This window comes from Columba livia, chromosome 5, assembly GCF_036013475.1.
Source record: "Columba livia isolate bColLiv1 breed racing homer chromosome 5, bColLiv1.pat.W.v2, whole genome shotgun sequence".
Taxonomy (NCBI): Eukaryota; Metazoa; Chordata; class Aves; order Columbiformes; family Columbidae; genus Columba; species Columba livia.
In genome coordinates, this window is record NC_088606.1 from 59340703 (window position 1) to 59365915 (window position 25213).

Consider the following 25213-nt stretch of genomic DNA (forward strand, 5'->3'; position numbering starts at 1 on the left):
TTCAATGAAAATGAAAAGCTGAGAACAGGAGAAAGGGAAAAAAGGAAGAAAAGGATTGTTTAAAGATCACCACCAACAAAAAAGCCCGTCAAAGAAGGAGGGGAAACTGAGACTAAGAAAAGGGCTACAACAAATCAGATAAACACTCACCTTATAGGTCAGTGAATAGAATTGTGCCTTTTTTTTTTTTTTTTTTTTCCTTTTTTTTCAGTTCCTCCTCTATTGGGTCTTATTAGCCCTTTCCAATTTTGGGACATATCCTCATTAAGCTTAAGGGGTGCTGCAGGCCTCCATTCCTGTGTGTCTCACTGTGGAGAATCAATAACAGCCAAAACATCTCAGCAGCAAGGCAGGCTGTAGCCTCCCTGACAGATGAACTGTCAGCTTTGTTTCAGTTGGAAAACAGAGCAAGAGAGAGCGAGCGAGAGGCAGTGACAGCCGGCAGAGTACCTGAAACCACCAGCTGAGCAAAGACACCGGAGGGCATCAGTGACCGGTCTCAACTCATCCAGTACTGGTCATTTCTCAAACCACCGTCCTTCCATGTATGTGTGAGGTTGCGGGTATGCACAGGGTCCATTATAAGTTTAGCTTGATGAACTTCAGATTTGCGTGTCCCTCACTCTATCCTAGAGGTGAGAGCATAAACAGGAAACCTTCATCTTATTAAATGGGAGCCTGAAAAAACAAATCAAAAAAACACAAACAACACCGCACAGCAACAAAAAAAATATACCAAACATTTTTATCAGCTCTTAGAGATGCCCACAGAGCAGTTTTGGAGTCTTAGGCATTACAGCTTTTCCCTTACGCTGGTAAAGTCAAATGTCGCACTAAGGAGGGTGGTTGGCGCCATCATAGCAAAGGGTGCAGGAGCCATGGTTAATATGTACATGTCCCTTTGCATTCCTCTTACTTACCCAGTTCAAAGCGGGGATTAGTTCACTACTCATGCTTACCTTGCAATGCACCTTAATGCTTTACTTTCTGGGCCTCCAGCAAAGACAGAATACGGCAGCAGCTTTCAGACGTCCTCTCTGTTTGAACAGGGTGCTGAGCTGTGTGTGCAGCTGACTTTGCCAGTGGATTAACAAACTACAAACTGGCTTTTTCTTTCCTGCCCCAAGCATGTAAGTTTATTAGTCATATTTAAAGATCCTTTTTTTTTTTTTGTTGGCAGACTCTGAAGAATAAAGGTTTTTTCCAGACTTTTAAAAATTCCTTTCTGCTAAGATCATATGTTCTCTAAGGTGTTATCGGAGAATTAACTTTTTTCCAAGATACTTGTCTTTTCTTATCCTTTCACCTGTGATGTTGAACTTCATGAGCATTATACTTGGCAAAATGTGTAAGAACAGCATTCAGGTTATAACCATTCCCCTCAGTACACTATTGAGAAAACTTCCTTTTTTTTGATGCAGCTCTGCATTAATTGAAGGGGATGGAAGGGGGAATGTCTGTGTCTTTGTGATGTTTGACCTCTCCATTAGTTTTAAACTGAACCCACATATGACAAAGTCAGCCAATGAAATACTAGATTCAACAACATTGCACACACATTACACCATTCCATAGCACAGACTATGACGGCTTAATTGTAAATTATATGTATTGGGTTTACCATGACTATATTGTATTTTTAATTGGGTTTAACCTAAGCTTTATCATCATACCATGACGGGTGGAAACTCGAGAGTGCAGTTCACCTCCAGAGTTTGCAGCAATACTGTAGGAAACAGAATACCAGTCTCAGCAGAGTTTGCGCTCCTCTATCTCCTCCAATGATCTCCTGTTTTGAGGGAGGTGGTGGTGAGTAATGTTTGGGAGGTGCCCCAAGACTCTCCAGCGATAGGCTCTGGATAAGCGCGAAGGAACAGGTAGAGGTGGTGGAGAAACAAGCAAACTCCAAACCTTTGGGCTTTCCTGCCCACTTTCACCCATCTCTTAGACAACAAAAGGACACAATGTCATGTGGGCAATGAACTAACACATGAACGGGGGTCTTGAGATCCAAGATCCCCCTCATTTTTGCAGAATTTTTCTCTGACTGCTTCCTTCTCTGAAAGGCCATTACTTGAGACCGAGATCACCGCAGTTCCTCTTCACTCCCGGTGAGGCACCACGGGGCATGCAGAGCACTCAGACACAACCATGGCATCAGCTTATTTTTTCCATGCAAACAAAACATCTTCCTGGAAGTGGTATGAAGGTAATAGCCGCTCTGAGCAAGTCTAAGCACTCAAGAGCCACTGAGAGGCACCAAAGAGGGCATCCACAGGCAGGTTTTCTCTATGTGCCCTGCTCCAGGCCAGCACGGCTTCTCAGCTCAGGAGGAGGTGGGAAGAGAACTGTCTACCCCTACAAACGGTAGCAGCAAGGGAATAGGTACAAGCACAGTGGAGAAAGTTAGCTTGAAGATACCTGAATACTAAGGGAAAGGAAGCATTAGCCGTGGGGATTAACCATGGTTTGAAGATGAAGCTGATGAATCAGGTGATAGGGTAAAGGCTGTTTCAGAGAACTGTGGAGAAGAGGGCTTTTCCACTACCTCTGGTCCGACACACAAAAGAATAGAGACAGAAGTCCATGTTAATCACTTGGAGGCAGCTGGAAAATCATCACAGAAAGGTAAACAAACCAAGAGGACAACACTGAGGAAAGCGTACAGGGTGCTCATTAATATCAATTGATATAAATATAGGCAATAACCTCAAAGGGAACCACTGGGTGTTGTCAGGGGAGAAAAACATCAGACAATTCCTGAAATACTGAAAGAACAGGTGCAGAACGCTGCATGTTCAAGTGGCTGGATAGCTGCGAGTGACCATTGCCAATGTCAGAAGTTACCGCACAAATTAGGCTTTCACGGGTGTGTCTGTGAGACGCATGGGAAAGCTGTGGATGCAGCACTAGACAGATTTACAGATAGGAAAGATCTGGGAGGGGGTGGAGAGTTCAAGATCGGGGCTGCCCACAGGTTCCCTGCAAAGGAGGCAGATAGGAGGTCGAGCTGGGCAAGGCAATAAAAGCCATGGACACAGACCTGTGATCTGCCAGCTCCAGTAACTAGTGCTGCCGTACTAGAAGAGTGCATGGTGGTAGGAGGCAGCAGGGTGGCTTGTGTCTGCAAAACAGGGGGACAGGGAAGTCAGGAGACTAACAGCTCTCCAAACATAACACTCACGGCTGAAAAAACAACACGTCATCTGGAGCTCGTTTTTGGCTGCCTGTTGACAAGACAGACAAGTATTGATGCATAAGGGATGGTCATGATTACGAAGATCATCTATGGACACTGACTCCCACATAACATAGTTTAGAAATTTGTGCAGTGTGGGTGGTTTGTTACCCTCATAGTCCCCAAACAGATATGTAATCATGTAATGGGGAGGTGTCTGGTTTCTTTAACAAACAGCAAAAGAGGAATTCTGTATAATATTTAAGCTTTTGTTTAAAGGTTAAACACAAAGATGCTGTTCACCCATTAGAAAAGTACCTGACGAGAAGTTGGGACTCTGGACTCAGAGTATGGACTTCCCAGCTCTGCTGAAAACTGAGCAACAGCCTCAGTGCTTAGAGTGCGCATAGCCCCACATCCTATAGAGATACCAGGCGTACAGAGAGGCCAGGACAAGAGATAAAAGGTAGAAACTTCTCTGCCAGCAAGTGAACAGAAAAGTTTGAGAGTCTGACCAAGATACATCCCAAACTGTCTTTAAAAAGAAACATTCATTCTCACTCCGCTTCATTTCAAGATTGTATCAATTCCTGCAATACCTGGATTTAAGCCTCCATATAATAACGAAGTTGGCTTTTGTGCTCATACAAAGTATCACTTTGTGATCTGAACATCTCACAACGACCCTCAACCAGGAGCATGGGAGGCTCATGCATGTTCCAAATTTTCCCGTCACACTCCCCACTGAAGTGCCCCAAATCTTTGGGGATACTCAACAGACGGAGGGATCTGGTGCTTGCTACTGCAACACAGCCTAATGTAGAGCATAGGGTGGCAGTGCGTCTCATCAGGCTTTGCTGCAGTCGTTTCATGACTGCAGCATGTCCCAATCTGTTTACCTGCGAGTACTAGGTATAATCAGGTTAGATAAGACCATTACCACGGTACGTAACCTTTGGACTTTGGCTTGAGGCTTCTACTTTCCCTTCTGGAGAGAGCACATCATATTTCACTGTCTATTTTATTTCTTTCTCCTTTATTAGAGTTGTGCTCAGTACCCTACACAGATTGATTTTCCTGGAGGCACAAACAAGCAGATAGAATCTAGAGGATGTTTATTTAAAGGGAATCATTTTAAATGGTCTTTGAATTAATAAATATATATATAAAAAGATAAATAAGAAACATCGAGATATATAGCACATATAAGTAACACAAACAAATCACAACAAATCCCGTGTGCTCTGTTTATCACAGAAACATTTAGGTTGGAATTATACCTTTAAGATCATCAAATCCAGTCGTTAACCTAGCACTGCCAAGTTCATCACTAAAACATGTCCCTAAGTGCTACATCCACAGGTCTTTTAAATAACTCCAGGGATGGTGACTCAACCAGTTCCCTGGGCAGCCTGTTCCAATGCTTGACAACCCTTCCATTGAAGAACTTTTCCTAATATCCAATCTAAACCTCCCCTGGCACAACTTGAGGCCATTTCTTCTCATCCTATCACTTGTTACCTGGGAGAACAGACCAATACCCTCCAACCTACAACCTCCTTTCAGGTAGCTGCAGACAGTGATAAGGTCTCTCCTCAGTCTCCTTTTCTCCAGGCTAAACAGCCCCAGTTCCCTCAGCTGCTCCTCATCACACTTGTGGTCCAGACACTTTACCATCTCCGTTCCCTTCTCTGAACTCTCTCCAGCACCTCAATGTCTTTCCTGTAGCGAGGGGCCCGAAGCTGAACGAAGAATTGAGGTGCAGCCTCACTAGTGCCAAGTACAAGCCAGGATGCTGTTGACCTTCTTGGCCACCTAGGCACACTGCTGGCTCATGTTCAGCTGTCTGAATACATGTGCACTCACTGCTAGGATATCCTGGAAAGCAATAGGCTTCTATTCTTCATCTATTCTGCATCTATTCTTCATCTTTCTGGATGTACTTATGATCTCAGCTGGGACATAGGAAATTTTCCACAATCTCAAGTGAGTGAAGAATGGATCCCTAGATAATATATTGTGCCTAATAGGAAGAATTTACCCTAAAATAATGCCTAAAAGGCACAGCCGACCTTCTTGGCTAACCAAATTAAAGCTAGTAGAACATGCACTTCCACTATAGCCCCCACTAATTAGCACAAGGGAAAAGAACTACAAATGCAAACATGCTGGTAATCTGCAGACAGAGGGGGTCACTGTTTTTTTTTTTTTGACAGAAACTTCTCACCTTTCTTCCCCCCATCATATTCCTGACAGCCACTGACCTTCCTTCGAACTGCTCTAAATCTTAGAGGTTGTCTCCCTTCTGCTTTTTGGATCTGTGTTCAGAAAGAACAGCTGCAGCATTCATCATTAATAACTATGCACAGCAACTCCTTCTGGGTCTCCTTTGGAGATGGGCTGATCCCTTCCTGCCTCATTGTATTGGGTTTGCACGGCCAGGTTTTGGTAGCAGCGTGGTTACAGGGGTGGCTTCTGTGAGAAGCTGCTAGAAGCTTCCCCTACATTTGATAGAGCAAATGCCACCAGCTTCAAGACAGACTCACCACTGGCCAAGGCCAAGCCCATCAGTGGTGGTGGTAGTGCCTCTGTGATAACATATCTAAGGGAAAAACACCTGCACAATTGCAGCCAGGGAGAAGAGTGAAAATATGTGAAACAGCCCTGCAGACACCAGGGTCAGTGGAGAAGGAGCAGGAGGTGCTCCAGGCGCTGGAGCAGGGATTGCTCTGCAGCCCGTGGTGCAGCCCATGGTGAGGCCGCTGTCCCCTGCAGCCCATGGAGGTCCATGGTGGAGCAGATCTCCACCTGCAGCACAGGGAGGACCCCACGCCAGAGCAGGCGCGTGTGTCCAAAGGAGACTGTGACCCCGTGGGAAGCCCGTGCTGGAGCAGCTCCTGGCAGGACCTGTGGCCCCATGCGGAGAGGAGCCCACAATGGAGCAGGTTTGCTGGCAGGACTGGTGACCCCATGGGGGACCCGTGCTGGATGCACACCATGGAAGGGACCCACGCTGTAACAGTTCATGAAGAACTGCAGCCTGTGGGAAGGTCTCATGTTGGAGAAAAACGGGGAGGACTGTCTCCTGTGGGAGCAAGAGAGTGTGAAGAGTCCTTCCCCTGAGAATGAAGGAGTGGCACAGACAACGTGTGATGAGCCAACCACAACCCCTATTCCCTGTACCCTGTGCTGCTGGGGGGAAAAAGGTTGAGAATTTGGGAGTAAAGTTAAGCTTGGGAAAAAGTGGGGTGCAGGGGGAAGAGGGGGGGAGAAAGTGTTTTAAGATTTAGTTTTTTATTTCTCATTATCCTACTCTGATTTGATTGTTAATAAATTAAACCAATTTCCCCAAGCTGAGTCTACTTTGCCCGTGACAGTAATCAGTGAGTGGCCTCTCCCTGTCCTGATCTTGACCCACAAGCCTTTTGTCATATTTTCTCCTCCCTGTCCGGTTAAGAAGGGGAGTGATAGAGCAGCCTTGGTGGGCACCTGCCGTCCAGCCAGGGTCAACCCACCACACTAATTAACACAATATGGAGTGGGACCCTCAGCACAAGATGAGCTGGATTTGGTAAGATATCTGTTTTTCTCAGTCTTCTCTAGTGTGCAGTCTGAATACATACTGTAGAAATGTATCAATCAAAATAAATTAAACACCAAGGCTGGAAAGATTTGATCCACCTGAACAACTACTACAAAAAAACACCTGTTCATCCTCTTCCCCTTTCTTACTATGGTCTGGTTCAGCAACACAGTTTGGTACTTGGGAATAGCTTGTATCTACTACCTCAGTCTGTATTTTTAGGGAGCTAATAATTTATAAGTACATGTAATACATAGGTTTTCTCCATTCTCTGCCGAAGCTCTCCCCTGTACCAGCAGCATCGTGTCGGTTTCAGTTGCTAAATCAATTAAACATTAGCCTGAATTTCTTCTAAAAAGGAGGAAAAATATACCAGTTACCATAACACATTGGCTTCTGCTGAGACAGCAAAGTTAACAGATACTTAAAAACAAACAAACAAAACCAACCAACCAACACAAACTAACAAACCAACCAAAACAAAGATCCTCTAACTTTTAGTTCTATTTCAGGTTGCTTGCTTATTTTTGTGTATTTCTTCACATCACTGCCAATATAGTAAGCCGTGTATCCTCTTAGCTTGCTTCTGAATTCTCTATTGCCTGGCCTGTGTGATACCCTATGTCAGATGAAACATAAAACAGAGGCCCTGTCACACAGAATCACAGAATCGACTGGGTTGGAAATTACCTCAGAGATCATCAAGTCCAACCCTTGGTCCAACTCCACTCCATTTACTAGATCATGGCACTAAGTGCCATGTCCAATCTCAGTGTCTCTCCTGGAAACATCTATGTACCTCTGGAGTAGTACAAATAGAAATACGAAGCACCAATTTACTTCCAGCCTTGCTTCCAACTACTGCTGAACGCAGGTCAGTGGAGGAGACAGACTTGGATTTTAATCAGACTGCCCTTGTATCCCTGTGAAGAAGATCATGACCAAGCAGAGCAGATACTGGCCTTGCAAGAGATGCTCAGTGGCTTTCCCAGTGCAGGAATACAGCTGCGCTGTTGTACACTGCTATGAGATGGTTTAAAAGCTGAGTGAGGCATCTCAATTGAATTATACAGTTCAAGGCAAACTATGTACTAAGCATATAGAAACCATCTGACTCTCCACAGAAAAGTTATTACTCAAAAGGTTTTTGTGCTTACCGAATAATCTGATCTCTGGTTACTGCAAAATGGTTTTCCTTCTCTCTTTGAACTGAATTTCAATGTGTCCTTGCATGAAGAACATAATGAAGTACATGCCTACGGCAATTGCTGTTTAAAGCACTGTCCTTTATTCCTAGAGACATTTCCAGGAAACACGAAGCTGCAGTATAAAGCACCTCTGGCTTTATCACAGACTCCTGCATCACTTTTTGCTCAGGGGATGACACTTGACTAGACAGGATTTACCACAAACACAACCCAGCAGATCTCCGGCTCTGTCAGCCAGGCAGGTGAGAGTTGTGCCTCACTGGAAGGCAGACCTGCAGGCAGAATACAATGCTTTAGGAGAACTGTGAGGCACAAATCCAAAGATCAACTCCCTCACCTCCCAAAGGTGTGTCTTTGAACAGGCAGAGCTGAATGCCAAAGAGACAGATCCTGCTGCCAGTGTCAATGCTGTAGAAATACAACTGTCCAAGTTATACCACAAAAGCCAATGACAATTTGTCTTTCTCTTAAAAAAATCCCACCCTCAGAGAAGTGGGACATTTGAAAGCAATTATCAGATACATAGCTCATTCTTGGGGTGGCTGGTGACTGATTCGGGGCACTTCTTGCACAGCCTGGACATAGCCTTACAAGTGAAACATAAAAAGTGTCGGTTTTTTATCTTTCTGGAGTGCTGTCCAGGAAAGGCCCCTCATGTTACACACCTTCCAAATTGCTGACTGGCTAAATACAGAAGGCTGTGGTGCCGGGCCACTGAAGACAGGGCGGCAGCAGCGTGGGGCAGCTCGCGTGGGGCCAGACTCTCATTAGCGCCTCTTAGTCACGCCTGTGAGATCTCTCTGCCGCTCCCCGAGGCCCAGGGAAGCATCGCTATTTTTCCAGCTCTGCCTTCACAGAACAACTCAGCTAATAGCATCAGATGAAGCAGTGATTTTCTGATGTTTGGCCAAGCCATTAACATTGTCATTCTAGCACATTTTAACAAGTACAGACAGGTCTGGGCACTAGTCATATTTCTACGGGCAGGTTTTTTTCTTCATCTCTTTTCTCTTCTATCATCCATTTTGCTAAGCCTCAAAGCCCTCAGTGGAAACAGATGTGTGAATGAATAAAATTACATTGCTAAATCAGGGCTTTTTTCTGACTTTATACAAGTTGTAAGTCAAAAGACACTGTAGGCAGGAGGGCCAATGGCTCTGCATTGAGAAAAGCTACAATAAGGAATTGCAGTCCGGGAACCAAGCACCCACTCTTAGGGCATGCCTAAATTAAAACTGTGCTCTCAGCCCTAATTTACTTTCCATGTATATACACATTATTCTACAGGGTACAGTCTCCAAATGGATGCTAGTGGTTTTGGTGGTACATGTGAAAGCACAGGCTTTTCAATACTTTACCACACCTTCCCTGGTCAAGAGGTGGCCCCATGATCATTAATTGTATCCTGGAGAAGGCCTTTATAGTATGTGAATACTTCAGAAGCACGTATTTGTTTTCCTGGGGCTCCTCTGAGCAGAAGTTCAGCCTGCAATCCTCAACAAGGCTGTGCCACTCAAAGGTTTGTTTCAATTAAGTTCATAGCATAAAAGCCTTATGTGTCTCCTAGACTTGAATTAAAGGGTGGGACACAAAGAGTTTCTGAAGAAACCCTTGCAGTGAGCTCTGTTTCTTAGAAAGGTATTGGGCCACTACACTACCTTGCCTATATTAGCTGTTTGTATAAGAAGTGCTTCAAGTAACTCCGGTTAAGTTTCATACAGTTGGTGATTGTCCAGCTTTCTCCCATTTCATTTTCTCCCATTTCTTCCCTTTGTGCAAGTCAGACTGACTTGCAGTCTGGGATGTGCTTGTTATGCATGAAGCAAATACAAATAAAAATCATTAAGAAATGGGAATGATTAGTTATGGACAATAGAGCTGTGAGGCTTGTTACTGTCACTCTTGCTATGTGCCTGATTCTTGCTGAGCAGCCCAGACACCGTACAGAGGCTGTGCGGCTCTGAGATGGCAGCTGAGCAGAGCGTGTCCCTGCCTGCTCCTTTGTGGCCCAACAGGCTGCAGCGAACATGACAGCAGGGCTTGCACTCGGCAGAGCAACAGATTGCAAAGCATCCGGTGATATCAGGGCTGCGCTTATGTGGCAAAATGTGTTCTGATACGAAGAGGCGAGCTGCCTGCTGCACTAGAGCAAAGCAGATTGCATAGCATTAGCACTGGTGACAACAGGGCACTCATTGTGTGGGACAACAAGTCACACAGAGAATGTGCAAATGCGATTGGTTGGGCCCACTTAACATATGCGCAGCAGAGTGACATATGGCAATTGGTGACTTTCCTGCCACAGATGCTGAAAGGCTTTGTTTCGGTACAGTGAGTGGTGCGGATCCAGCACAGCGTTCCCTTTGGAGAGGAGCAGCCCGAGTGCCAGCAGCGCTCTCCCCCGCCTCCAGGCACCCCCGATTCCCGGCTCCACAAGTGCTCCTAGCTGTGCTGAGCAGACTTTCTGTTACTGAAACGCCACCCATCGGCCAAAGCCTGGGGCATGCTGAGAAATATGTTTAATATAGAAACATGACTGAGATGGACTCCCATTTCAACTCCTTGTGCCTTTTGCATTTCGGTTTCTATTCATATATGTATATATATAGTATCACAGCCTGAAAGAATCTATTTCTAAAAGTGTTTACTTTTTTGTTAGTAGCTTTGTTTTCAAGAGTTTCTATTAATGATGTAAACAGAGAGCCAGATTATGCTAAAGAGTGGCAAATAGATTATTTTTTTCAACTCTGTTAAACAAAAGTTTAAATGGAAGTTAAAAAGCACAAAGCAAAATTATGGCCATAGGACTGAAACAAAATGGAAAAGAGGTTCTACCAGCTTGCTCATGCAGGAAAAATATGGAGGAAGATTTTTAAATCCTGGCATAGGCTGTAGCTGTGCTCACCTGTGCACAGCCACGAGACAAGTGCAGTCTGATAACTACCACATCAGACTAGGGCTACGATACAGAGATCTGCTCTCATCTCTGCCACTGACCACCTGTGTGACCACGCACAAATCACTTCAGCTCAACATGCCTCAGAAATAAAGATACTCATCCCAGTGCACTGCTTTGTGATTGCCTGCTGGCTGCAGAGCAGAAGGCGAGGTAGGAGCTGACCTTTTAGCAGTGAAACAATTCACCTGGGCCACAGAAGACTCATAAGACAGCTACAGCATCCAACAAACTAAGGACACAGGGCTAAAAGATCTGTACATCTTATTCGCTGTTGCTGGCATTATCAGTCTTTGTTCACTTGTCATTTTATGTGTTTCCATGGCTAAGAGGAATCCGAATCTACATAGATTTAAAATGCTTTCTATACAGACACACAGTCACTGGCCAAGCAACCAAAGCTACTTAGTAACTACATATCACCTCTCGCAATGGGATAGGAATCAATACAGGCTCTGTCCTTCTCAGATTTCTGTTTGACCAGACCATCAGATATAGAACCAGACTAGAACACACAGTTGGCAGCCACTGCCACCTCCCACGAGAGAGCAGCTTGAGAGAAGCCCAGCTGAGAGCAGTTTTCTTCACTTATGCTCCTTTTGTTTTTTAAGAGCTAATAAGGACATGTTTTGCTTCGAACTGGGGCTGTGGAATAGCCACACTCTAAGTCAAAGGACATGAGTTGCTGCTACCATGTGGCATAGGAACAAGAGGTGAAGCAACAACCATGAGTGCTGAGAACACTCTGAGTATAAATCTCCACCATACCCAGGCTGCCTAGAGATCACCAGAAGGCTCAGTTACACTGGCTCTACGATCCTCAAACTAATTTGTCACTGTGGTCCTCGGTGGATCTCTGAGTTGTATTGCTGTGCAGAAATACGATCATGTGCAGTGAGTCTGATTAGTTCTGACTGCATCATATCTACTCTGCAAGCACTGACCATCTGTGCAGCAACTGCCCAATAAATCCAAGGCTGCATCAGACCCTCTGGTGTTGGTGCACACATTTGCAGTGCTTGGCCAATACCTCTGGCTGACTGGCTGATCACTCAAAACTACTGTTTCACACACTCTGTTGTAACGAAATCCCAGGCAAACAGCCTCAATCCTCAAACTTGGCCTAGAAAACAGCCATGCTAGGGAAAACCTTCTGGGAATGAATGGAGGCAGCCTGGGAAATCTGTGCTCCCTATCCTCACAGTTATTAGCTTGTCTCATGCTTCCCAGTATCAGAGATAGTGGAAAACTACCCCAGGGATCCAGACTGAAAAGCAGTTAGACTTTCAGTTTAAAATTACGCCACTGGAAGAAATGTCACATCCAAAGCGTCTGATAAGGTGGTAAACAAAGAGGTAATTTCTGAATTTCCTGGAATAAGGGAGAGCAGAATCTGGCCCCTTCACTTTTGTTCCCTTTAGCAGATACAACCCCTTCGCCGTAGGTCCCTCTCCAGCGCAGTGACCGGAGAGCTGAGCGCGGCTGCCCAGCTCAGCGCGGCCGGGGAGCGGATCGGGGAGCGGATCGGGGAGCGGATCGGGGAGCGGATCGGGGAGCGGATCGGGGAGCGGATCGGGGAGCGGATCGGGGAGCGGATCGGGGAGCGGATCGGGGAGCGGAGCGATCACACCGCGCAGCTCCCGCCCCTCCGCGGCCCCGCAGCGCCACCCAGCGGACCCGACCCGGCAGCGGCTGCCGGCGGCTCCCCGCACTGTTTCGGGGGCGGGCGGGCGTGCACCAAACCCCGGCAAACACAGGCCGGGGGTCCTGCCGGGGGGGGAGCCGGTCCTCCCCAGCTCTTTCCCGATCCTGGCTCCTCGCTTGCCCGTTGGCGAGGCCGATCGGCGCGCTGCTTTGCTTGCCCCGCATCTGCTCCACACTGTAGAAGCGTTCCTCAAGGTCTGCAAGGGAGCTGCCATCACTGGGAATGTCTAAATTGCACTCAGAAACTTCTCTAATAAATGTGTTCTCACTGACGTACAGGGTGAGCACGAAGCAGGGATTAAACCAGGGAAATTCCACAATTTATAACATACAGGAAATCAAATTAGACTATCACTGTATCATCTTCAGGCCTTAAACCCGTGAATCTGCTGTCAGGTTAATAGCTTCTCTGCCTCCCCTCATGAGAGTAAAAACATCCCTGAGTGGCGAAAGGCCTGTTTTTAAGTGCTCAGTATCTTTATTGCACAAGACACCATACCTGCTGGCCATCTTCCTCAGTTCTCATCTGCCTGGCACCTGGTACAAATTACACCGCTACGAGAGGCAGTTAACAGACTCCCTAGAAGCACGGTTGTGCTTCATCAGGCAGGAGGCATCTCCATGTGCCAGTGCTTTTCTGCCCCCAAAAAAGCCACCACATCCAGTAGCATCATTTGTGTTGAGTGTAAGATGCAGCCAATACATGATCGGGTTAGTGCAAGCTATTTGCCCAGCCAGTGAGCAGAAAGCACCGTGAAGTAACATTGTGCTGCTAAATCTGTGATGCATCAGTGTGTAATGGAGCTCAGAGCCGCAGGCAGTGCCAAGGCAGACTCTGACTTCACCACGGTTTCACTGAAAACAGATGAATGCAGTATTGTCAACTTCAGCCAGCCAGAAACCATGTCACGCACTCAAAAATCACACAATGAAGTTTTTAGAAAGAACAATTTCAAGCAAAATTTTGCTTTTACCGTTTGGTGTTTCCTATCTGTTGTACTTAAGAGAATGGACAACATCCCTTTTTATATTTATATTCATAGGACCTCTACACATCTCACACAACACCCCAGGTCTGGCTGTTAGGCCAGCACTAAATATTGAGCCATATCATAAAACTGTGGGAATTGTCAGCACTGAATAGAGTGCACATTAAGAGAGACAAATAACCCCATGCAGGCAGACACAAATAACCCCCTTTCTTCACTGGACGGCAGCCAGTTTATTGGCGAGTGCCTCTTCCAAGCTCTACTCTCAGTGCTGAGAGCCAGAGCAATATTCATAGTATGTCAATGCAACCAATACAGCTAGAGCATTTAAAAGGAGACAGCACATTTACTTGACTGTGTGAAGAGTTCGGGGCTCATATATTTATGCAATATAGACAACTAATTTTTATTTGTTTACTCTCTTCAGGATTTGCGCCTGGCTATTTCAACAGGCACTCCTGGAGGCTGGAGGGCTGGATTGTTATTGTACATAGAAACCTTGAGCTAGCTAAGAGTCAGAAAAAGCCCTGAGTAATTGTTCTGAATGTTCAAAACACAGTCCACCTAGTGAAAAGGCTGCATCATGTCTTCCACAAAAGGAAAAACTACCTGGTAGCATAAATTGCATGTTTGCTGTAGAAAAACAAAATCCAAACTGGTATAATACAAAGACTAGTCCTGAACATGTCATCTCTTTATCTGCTCCCAGCTATCAGTATTGTAAATTGGCTTAAGCAACCACACCTCATTCTCTCACTTAGATCTCCTCTCATCTGTGTTTCATCTGTAGATGCACTTACTAAAGCTAGGTGAAAACACACCTTTTCAGTGCCTCCCACTAGAGTAAAAATCTCATTAACAACGTTGTGACAACAACAATTTGCACAGACTACCTTTTCCAGGCACAGAGGAAGGCTGGCAAAAGGGTAAGGCAAACAGTTATCCTGGGGTAACCACTGGCTAGAGACAAAAGCTGAGCTCAGCTGCCAAGCTGTGAATTGGTACAAACAAACTCAAAGTAGGCTGTTGAAGTTTGGCAGTTAAAAATTGCAAATGGACAGTTAGGAGATTCCAATATAGATTTCCTATGCTGCAACTACTTGCCAGAAGAGCCCATTCTCCTAAAGTCCACCCTCAAAGGACAGCTGGAAGAGGCCTCACCATCTGGAGAAATTGTCCATGATTTTATGTGACATAGAAAAGCAAAGCAAACAGCCTGGCAAATGTTAGCCCGCCATCACACTAATTCCCATTTGTTTTCCCTTTTGACTCTCGTGGAGCTGCATATGAGCCCCTGAAAACTTAGGGATAAAGCTTCAAGTTTGGCTTCTCCAGACGGGCCATCTCCAGCTACAGGTGGTGAGCTGGGAATTCTCAGCCACCTGCTTTCATTGCTTGATTTGCTCCAAGGACAAACCCATCTGCTGGCTTCAGTGGCCAGCCTAATCGTGCCATGACTGCCCCATCTCTAGCACACAGAAAACATGAACCTGAGTTGGCAGCACTTTTGTGAATCTTCAGCCAGTGTGGTATCACGCAGTTTTGCCATACAGCAAGAGTCACATAACTGGCCTTTATGGATATGGTGCAAAGCAGCAGTTAAACTTCTTGGACCTCCACTACTGTATATATGGGCTGAGATGCTGGGCAGTCCAAGTGGCTTAATTGCATATCTTTGACAATAATAACTATCCACAGTCATTGTTAACAGCCTTGGCATCTCCCACAGACTGACAAACTCCACATAGGAAAACACCTGCAATGCTCCCAGCACTCACTTAAAACTTCCCATTCCCACTTCAGCTATAGTTTTTCTTTTCTCTCAGCTACCATCATTCTATGCAACACAAAATAGGAGACTAATACATCACAAGCCTAAGTGCATTGTGGTCCAGAGTGAAAGCTGCTGCTAGAACCTTAAACAGCATGTTTGTAAGCAGTTTAAATATGGAAAGGCACAATATAACATTATGAAAAAGTAATCTACCACTTTAATGCTTTTGCAAGATTTCCATGGAATTTTGGGGCCATCTCAGGTAAGGATCTTACCATGTAGATAGCAGAATTCAAACCAGCTTCTGGTAAAAGGTCAATTTTTCAAAGCAAGCATTCTGTTCATGATGTGTTTCAAGTGAACTGTAGACTTCTGTCCCTCCCTGTTCACAGGTCAGCATATGATTACATTTCTGTTAAGAGGGATCTGAACCTGTTAATACTTTGGAGTACATCCATTAAATAGAAAAAGAATTGTATCCAGAAGACACAGTGACCAAAGTTTTCAGGTCCCTTGTTATTTTCCTTGTTTCCTTCTTTATATTATCCCAGCCTCATTCTTTGATGTTTAGATGTCCTTATTGCTTGTGAACCTTTTGAAGGGATCCTTCTGTTCTCAAACAGTTTATCTTCATGCAGACAGAGAAACAGACCACCTTCAACAGAGTATGTATGCTTATTCTTCTAGATGTATCAGCAATTGTTTTGCTATTTTAATACAGAATTATATTCAAATGAAATAATTAGGTTTGGACTTTGAATCTGCATCACAGCTCCGCTGTTCTCAAGAGTGGGTTAAATGTAGAAATGGATATAAACATCAAAATAATCTTACATTTGGGTCTGAAGTTCACTGTTTCAATTTCAGGTGTGTTTTGATTTGGAGCTTTGATGTGCTTCAGAATAAAACTGAACTGCCAGCTGAAAAATACTCTAAAGCAAACCAGAAGACTAACCAATCCCTTGTATAAATGTCATCAGTGAATCCTAAGTGTATTTTTAGGAACTGCTCTGCTGCTTGTAGCCTTGCCCTCCAGTGTACCACAACCAAGAATGATCACAACGATTTTTTCCCCCATAATCTGACATAAGAATGTGGGGCAAAACAGGCAAAGGATTCAGCAAGTATGACTTCAGACTGCTACCTCAGACACAAATTTATATTTCCAAATCAGCTACATTTCCTGGCAGGTCCTACTAAATCAAAACAGAGCTGACAGAGTAGAGCAGCAGTAAATGGAAAAGACACTCAGCACTTGAATGAAAAATGCTAAAGAGCTTCAAAAGAAAAAGGAAGGAACAGCAGGGTATCAATCTCTTGCCTTTCCCCAGGGCTTCTTTGCATCTCTTTATTTTATTGACACTATCATCTCTTTCTGTATTCTTCAAGCTCAGCTGTGGTGCGGGGCAGGTTCGGTAGTAATGTCAATCCAGTGAACTAAACTAAACAGTTCTAGCAGGATTGGCCCGGGGCCACTGATTTCAATGGGAGCTGCTGGATTCTCAGCATGACTGACAGTTAGGCTCTTTGTGGATCAAAAATCAGAATAATTTTGTTCCATCTGGCATTTTTCATGATCCCCACTGTGCCCAGTATTGCAGTCACAACACCTTGCTTTTTAAAATTCAACCCTCAGCTAAAGTCATAAAAATGTAACAAGCACTTGAAAAAGTAAAATAGCAGCAACAATGAAATTCATATTACAATTATTTGGTAATTGGATAGAGACTCTTTGAACAAACCCACTTTTTCAGGGAGTGAATACTCCAATTGCTCTTTGAGGTACTTCATTCTTAGACCCCCAAGTCACTGGTGACTAGAAAATGCAGATGCGTGTCAAGCTGCTAAACTGTTTTCTAGGTCTTTTCTAGGACTCAAGGTAAAAGATCTTCGTGGTCAAACAAGCTACTCTCTGAAGATGACCTAACAAAAGTAGAAAATAGCAGAGGTAGTAAAGAAAGCAAAAAGTATGGCTTGATAGATGGAAAAACTGCAGAGCAATAGGAACAGCAGGAAACAAAGAGAAAAGAAGCTGAGTTGAAGTTTTAGACCAGAAACGTAAGAATTGCTGGACTTCACAGCAGGATACAGCCCAGTATCCTGTCCCAACAGTGCTGAATGGCAGATGGAAGAGGATGGAAGAAGTTTTTTTTTCCCTGACAAACTTTTTCAGCTTTCAGAGATAGACAGGGTAATAATTTCCAGAACATGAAATGGTAATACTTGTGTTTAACAGCTTTTAGTGGAGCTTACTTCCATGAATGGGTCTAGTCTGAATCCAGGTGAACTTATGGCATCAACACCACCAGTGAAGCTCTCAGTGTACATACATGTGTTTGAAGAAGTATCTAATTTCTGCCAGCCTAGCCACCTATTTCTTGAACGATGAGAAATGGTAAATGATGCTTTCCTAGTCACATTCTCTACTCCATGCATGAATTTTACACTTTTCTATCTCACCTCCACTCAGTTGTCTCTTTCTAAGCTAAAAACCTCATATAATGCTCAACAGAACCTCACATCATGCACAATGCAGAACGTAGTTTATATATTTCATCTTTTCTAGCTCTACCATTTTTCCTTGGAGGTAGAATCACGTCAAGACACAGTAGTAGAGGTAAATGAACCTGGATTTATGTCTGCAAATTCCTTTGAACGCTACTGAAAACAACTCCTTGACAGCAAATGGCAGGAGATTTAGCAAATCTTTGTGCTTTTATGTTTTCAGAAGCACGATGACCTCCTCCCCATACCACATATGGAGTGTGCCTAGTATAAGCATCAGGTCCCAAGAATGTATAAACAAAAGCATGGATGTTAATATAGAAATGATCTTATTGTGGGCTCTGTCTTATTGCATATAAGTATTGTACAATGAGCACTATGGAGTGCTCATTGCACAAGCACTGTACTGTAACATGTGTGAAGTTAGCCTTTTAATTAGCTCTGAATTATTTGGGGCAGACAACAAGCCCCATAAAGGTGAATGTGCGGTTAAAAAAATGCAAATTGAAGATAGTTACAAGGAAGATACTGAATATTCAGAAATAGACAAAAATGGGAAGAGTCTGGAAAAAGAAAATTATCTCCAGATGGAGGACAGGGGAATGCCAAAAGTCTTGAAGATGTTTTATTTTAATCCCAATTCCCTAAACATTGGATTTTGTTTATAACACAAAATTGCTTATATTGTTTGTATGTTACTGCTTGATTTCTAAAGCGATGAAACAAGCTGTGGAAGCCACAGCAGGGTTCCCTTTTAAACATTAAATCAATGCACTACATCTGTTGAAATCCTGGAGAGCCCATGGCAGCAATGCCAAATTCCAGAGTCTGTACTCAGCAGGAGCCGTGTGGTAAATGTCTGCATTTAGGTTCAAAGTTTGGCTTATAAGCTGTCATCCTCTGAAAACTCTTTGGAGGCTCTTCAGTCGAAGTGCTGGAGCTGAGAGTTCTCCCCTCCTACCTCCAGCAACATTTCTGATACAGTAGAGGCTGCGAAAAGCCTTGAACCATACAGGGGAGGACAGTGAGGGGAACTCAGCTGAGCCCTGTGGTTACTTTGGAGTTTGATGAATGCACCGTCCCAAGATGGTGTTTTCATGTTTTTCTAGGGAAAAGTTTTCCACCTTTTTCTCTGTGCTGAAAAGTGGAAAGTCGGACCTGACCAAATGTCTGACCAAAAGAAAACTTCAACGGAGTTAAGAAGTCATGAAAAGCTCCCAGCACCTACATATGGATACATCTAATACACAAACAAACAAACAAAAAAATTAAGAATTTACTTTACTAAACTCTCCAAATGCCTGAGGTCTGTCTGTCCTCCCGTTTATGCACACAGGAATCAATCGAATTGGGAACAGAAAGCCTGCTAAAATGCCATCAGATGTCTGCATGGCACTATGTTCAGTTCTGTGTGACGCTGGGGCTGCTCCTGCTACTGCCCACTCAGACCTCTCCACCAACACACTTAAGCATATTCATTCATAGGTCCGCTTCAGTGCGATTAAATACTCAGATTTCAGCCTCATAGTAAGATACCCCGTCCCTTCTGCAAATTGTCTGGGAGCACACAGAGGATATTCCTGGTTTCTCACCCTGAGGTGCTGCAGGTTTTCAGTGGGCAACATCCCTTGACGTGCTGCAGCCTGCCCGTCTACCTCAGTGTCTTTCTTTCTAAAATGGAAATTATTCCTGCTTGTCAAGTGGGGCCATTGAAAGAATGTATTACCCTGTTCCCCAGAAAATAAGACAGGGTCTTATATTAATTTTTGCTCCAAAAGATGCTTATTTTTTAACATGTATAGCTGCCTGAACACTATTTAAATTGATTTTTAAAATGAACTGTAACTAGGCCTTATATTTCAAGCATCCTCAAAAATCCTGAAAAATCATGCTAGGGCTTATTTTTGGGGTAGGTCTTATTTTCAAGGAAATGGTAGCTAGCCATTGCTCCGTTCCTGGAATTAATAGTAAAAAACATGTCAGAAGGAGTTCTTGTTTAATGACTGTGATACAGTGCTATTTTATTCTGAGCTAGTGATGATAACAGTCAATAGCACAAAGCAGTGAGTACAACATGCATACTCTTACACACTGGACTCTCAGTTTAAAATGACTGTATGGTCCAGTATGGACCACATACTGTACGGTTTGCTGGACATCTCACATGAAATTGCACTTTCTCGCTCTAATGTGAAATCCTAAATCTCACCTGAAATGTCAAACATAGACACCTTTTCACAGTCTGCTTTTCTGGATACTTAGTTTACTGGCTTGCCAGGCACCTGGCACTGCAAACACACATAGTAAAGTGCACAGACAGACGGACTGGTCAGATGACGTCTGTCTTAGGCTGTCAAGGGTGACCTGTTCATGAGCCATTCGCCTTGTGCTGCACCCAGACCTCCCAAAAACTTTACAGTCAGCGTGCCTGAGGTATTACAGAGAAAAATTTGGCTCAGGGTTAAATCTAACTTAATATTTGGTGTTGGAACATGGGGTTGTACCCCTCCAAGACTTTTAACAGTCGAATTCTAGTGTTACAAACAGAAGATTTCATTCTAAGAAGCAGTGAAACTGAAAATGACTTGGTGTGTGATGGGCAATTAGTTAAATACAAGCTGTTACAGTGAGTAAAAAGAGTGAATGCAACACCTGGACACTCAAATGGAGAAACATTGACTAGAAGTACATTACTACCACATTTGGTATCACTACAGCAACTATATGTTACCTAGTTCCAGTGCTAAGAAGATCAGCTGATATACTGAAGAAAAGCCAGTGGAGAGCAGTGAGAACAATTAAAAGGGCTGAGAAAAAAATGCTTTAGTTTCTCATATGAAGATAACAAGAAATATAAAGAGATCTAATGATGAGAATCAAAACACTACAATATTAACACTAAAAATATGTTACATTTTTCAAAAGGAAGTCTAAACCTTTGGAAAAGCATAGCAAGATTTATGATGGATTTTACCTCAATACAAATCTAAATTCAAAACTGGTTGCATTTTCTAAAAGAGATGCTATACTTCAAATACATTAAGATATTGAACTCTGATTAAACACTCGGAAGATGAAATAATGGTTAGTTGTCTCTTCTGGTCTGATCCACAAATACAGCCATTTTTGTAGCTTTGGTTGGTTTTGAACCCTCCTTTCCTAATTGTGCTCTGTTTTTCAGATGTGGACAAAGTGAATCTCCAAATTTGCTGCTAAAACCATTCAGATATTGCTTAAAACAAACAAACCAACCAACCCAAACTCCCCCCCACCAAAAAAACCCCAAATAACAAACCACAATCCACCAAACAGAAACAGAAAAACCTCAAAAAACATTGATTTCTGTCACTATTCATCTCCTAAGACAGAAAATTACATTCCAAAATAATAGTGTTTACTTCTGAAGAGGCTATCATTTAATCTTCCAGTTGGCCTCATTCAATAATTCAGCTAGCCAAACTCTTCCTTAATTTACTCAGGACTGCCCATCTGGATTAGTCCCACCCTCAATTTCTCCCTTGGACAGCAACAGCACAGAAGAATATACCACAGGGAAATCAGGTCTCTACCAGGTTGTTTATATCTCAAGAGAAGGGGAAAAAAAGAGGATTTGCCCAGGTAAACTAGAATGTCCTATCAGCCAAGCAGCAAATGCTGGCAGGGAAGAGAGGGATCTGGTAAGAAGCTGAGTGGTTGTGAGGTGGCTGGTGAGAACATGGAGCAGCCCACGCAAAGGGCAGAGATGCCTCCTCGCACTCTGGAACCCCCGCCCATACTTTGAAGGCAGCTACAACAGAGCTCCAGAGCAGGTTTAGTAACTGCCCATATCTGCTGCTCTCACAACACAAGGCACTTCTGAAGTGTCCTGATGATGCTGAAACCTGAACTTTTACTTAAAATGTTGGCATTACGTGGCAGGTGAGGGGGCAAGCTTTATTTATTTCAGTCTTGACACTGAGGTACCTCTGGCCTTGCACTGTACAAGTGATAACCATAACACAGCAGCCAGCTGCTCACATCTTAGATACCCACGTTCTTCCTCACATACAGGAACTGTCATACAAAACCATCACTGCATTACTGGGATTGAAATTGGGATTCTCAAAGGGTTTTTAGGCAGAGCTGGTTATGAATGTTTTATTTTTAGGCAAATGGTGGCACCATGAAAAAGTTTGCTTGACCTTGGAATATTCTGGAATATTCCACTTAGGAAACATTTCCATCACATCTCGTAGCTCCCACTACGAGGCTGGTGCTCCCACTCTTCCCACTCTCTTCCCTAACCCACACATCCCAGGTGCCTGCTCAGAATGCAGACGCAGTTGCATCCCAGGTATCCCCAGCTGGGACATACTGCTGTTGATGTCACTTTACAGTGAGCAAAGAGGGCAGGAAACAGGAATCCCCAAGTCCAGCTCTGATAAGGTACAATGTCAAAACAAACACATAGGAAATATTTTTCGTTTAGGATAGTTAGCTCTTTTATAACAAAAATGATGCGCTTTTTTTAAGAAAGGGGAAGTTATTGTTATGCAAGTTGAATTTAGAAATGCCATTTTTCTACTAAAACAAAACACACACACACAACCCCACCACCACAAACAGAAAAGACGTGCAGTGGTATGAATTCAGCCACAATGAAACTGCATCTGCCTCAAGACACAACCTGAACCCTTCACTTACATGGAGTTATGATTGCCTGCGTAAGAGCCGAATTTGGTTCTCAAGTTAACATTTCACTGCGTTGAGATTTTTTAATGTAAAATAAAGCTTAACCTAATCCTTCTTTCTATAGTGTAATTTAGTCAGTGTAATTAAACACATGTTGCATAATAAAAATACACACACACACTGCATAGCACTGTCCACTTCTTAGTCCCCTGCTATGTTCTGTATGATGGATTCTTACCTAGTTGATGTCTATATTTAACAGGAGCCTGTGAAGAAACACCGTGCTGAAAGCAAAGATGCCCAGCTGGTACATGGGGGCTGCAGCCTCAGTCAGTTCTCTTCCGGATGGTCAAAATACCACTCACTATCATCTGAATTGAAACCAAAGATATGACTGCTTTGCAGGCAAAGCTCTGCCTTTGCACTACCTAATGCAGGGAACTGAAGAGATGACACCTGTGTGTATTTAATACAGGTGTTTTTGATATGAGGATAGAATACACTCAAAGTATCAAAGTCTTCCCAAAACAAACACCCTGATTGACCAAATTATTCAATCTAACAGAAGGTGACTAGTCTTTTACAGGATGCCTCCATGTACATTCTTGACCGACATATTTTTCAGCATTTTAAAATACGCACATCCTTAATGACAGCTGTAACTTCCAACACTTGTGCTGAAATCTCTTGCTTCTTTGTCATTAAAGAGACAGAACCAGCCCTCAAGGGCTGTGTTTATAGACTATTCTCTAGTGACACTGAGCCAATCTTGTAACCTTTGCTTTGAATACCAAGAAAAGGGTGGGTGGCTTTTTTGGCAGAGCAGATTGGTAAACCTGTGACGCAAATATTTTGACTGCTCAGTCACTCCAGCTCCAATTCTACTGAAGGGTCTGGAGACTGATGTGTGTGTTTTGGCAGGTGAAGAGAAGAAGGGGTTGGGAAGAGGAAAAAAAAGCAGATTGCTAACCAGTAACAGGAATTAATTAGTTAATGTTTATAAAGCACTTTGAGATGAAAAGCAATACATGAGCCTAACTAGTATTAAATATTTGAAGCTCTCTGAGTGGGGGGATCACGGAACAACAGTAGGAATTTTTGTTGTCTGTGTGTCTGGCTATTAAGTTTGTTTTGCTTATATCTGGCCATTTGTGAAATAGACATGAAAAAACATCCGAGAGAGTAATCAACAAAACCAGTGAATCAGAACTGCTGATAAGAGAGTAGGCACAACAGTGTGGGAGTTCAGCCTCAAATACAAAGCTCTTTCAGGTCAGATCTACTGTAAAATAAACAGGAAAGAAACACTCATGCACCAGGGGTGAAATTCTGACCTCACATTAATGTCAATTCCTAAAAACTACACCAGCCATGAAGTACATCACTGTGAATCTCATTGGAATATTCACTAAAGAAATTACCAGCACTGCAGTATGTGCTGCAGAGGAATAAAGCAAGTACAGCACCAGTAGCCATCGCAATTACTTCAGACACCTGTAAAATATTAACAATACCTAGAGCAAAAATTTACAAATAATCTAGCAAAGACTGCAGCTCTGAGCAATAAACAATATGCACCTGAGAAGAAATCTTGTTGCACAAACTTCACTTCTACTGGACTGCAAAATTAGTGGATGCAAAGAGTACAACACGCTTTTGCTTTGGGATTTTATTAAGGATTTTGATACAACAGCTCTCTGTCATATTCAGTTCAAACTGCCCCAGACATAAACAGTCACAGGATGGAAAACTGGCAGAAGTTCTATAAACAAAGGATGATGATAAACAGCAAAGTGTTAAAGGAGGTTAGAGGATCTAATGGAGCACTGCAGGGACTGCTAGCACCTGTATCATTTAGAAAATCTAATTAAAATTAATAGAAGTACCAAGCAGTAAAGGTGCCAGTTAAAGGACGGGACACTCCTTTACCATGTGGAGTACTACCCCTGACTAGTTACCAGACAATTTGCTCAGTTATGTGTATCTCCACAACAACATATGGAATATGAGAACTAAATTTTGGAAGAGTCCACTGGCAAGTGTTATATACTGCCACAAAATCAGATGGATTTGGAGGCAGTTGAAAGTCTATGTGCCTGAACGAAATCTACAGCATAGATAACAAATGTGAGAGAAAAATTCCAGTATTTGGCAGCATTTGGGAGAGATACTAGAGTACAAGTCTTTGCAGACAGTAAGTCACTTGATACATCTTCGCAGGTCTCAATACATGTAGTTTTCTGAGTTAAGACCCTAAATAGGTGTGTTTAGAAAACTGCACTTGATTTGAAGGAGTAGTAAGAAAGGGTGGAAAACATCACTTGCTCTGTAACAAAAGAAAGATTTTTCTAATGCTTCTCCATTAAATACTTCTAAGAAGCATCCTAACAGCACTTTGCTCTACCCAGCTTTAACACATACACTGTGTGAGGGAGAAATCTTAAAACTTCTTTTGAATCCTATCATATAGGACTCCCTAGGGACACTGAACCTGGAGCTACATAAAAATGATTGCCTCTAGGCTAAGAAGTATGAAAAATAGTGTTCCTTGGCATTCTGATGTCATAGCTGTTGATTACTACTGCAGCTGAAGTCCATCTCTGGCCTTAATAAGCTATTACGGTCAATTTTTAAAAGTCACAAAA

The 25213-nt window shown here is 43.4% G+C and overlaps 1 long non-coding RNA gene across 1 annotated transcript in view; it reads right to left on the reverse strand.

The window, feature by feature from the left end:
- The window catches only part of LOC110366091 (uncharacterized), a 182633-nt gene that overhangs the window by 7583 nt on the left and 149837 nt on the right, over window positions 1-25213 (reverse strand). The window contains exons 10-11 of the long non-coding RNA XR_010473278.1: window positions 451-629; window positions 151-308 (exon numbers count right to left, since the gene is read on the reverse strand). This is a non-coding gene — a long non-coding RNA (uncharacterized LOC110366091). The remainder of the gene's footprint in view (window positions 1-150; window positions 309-450; window positions 630-25213) is intronic.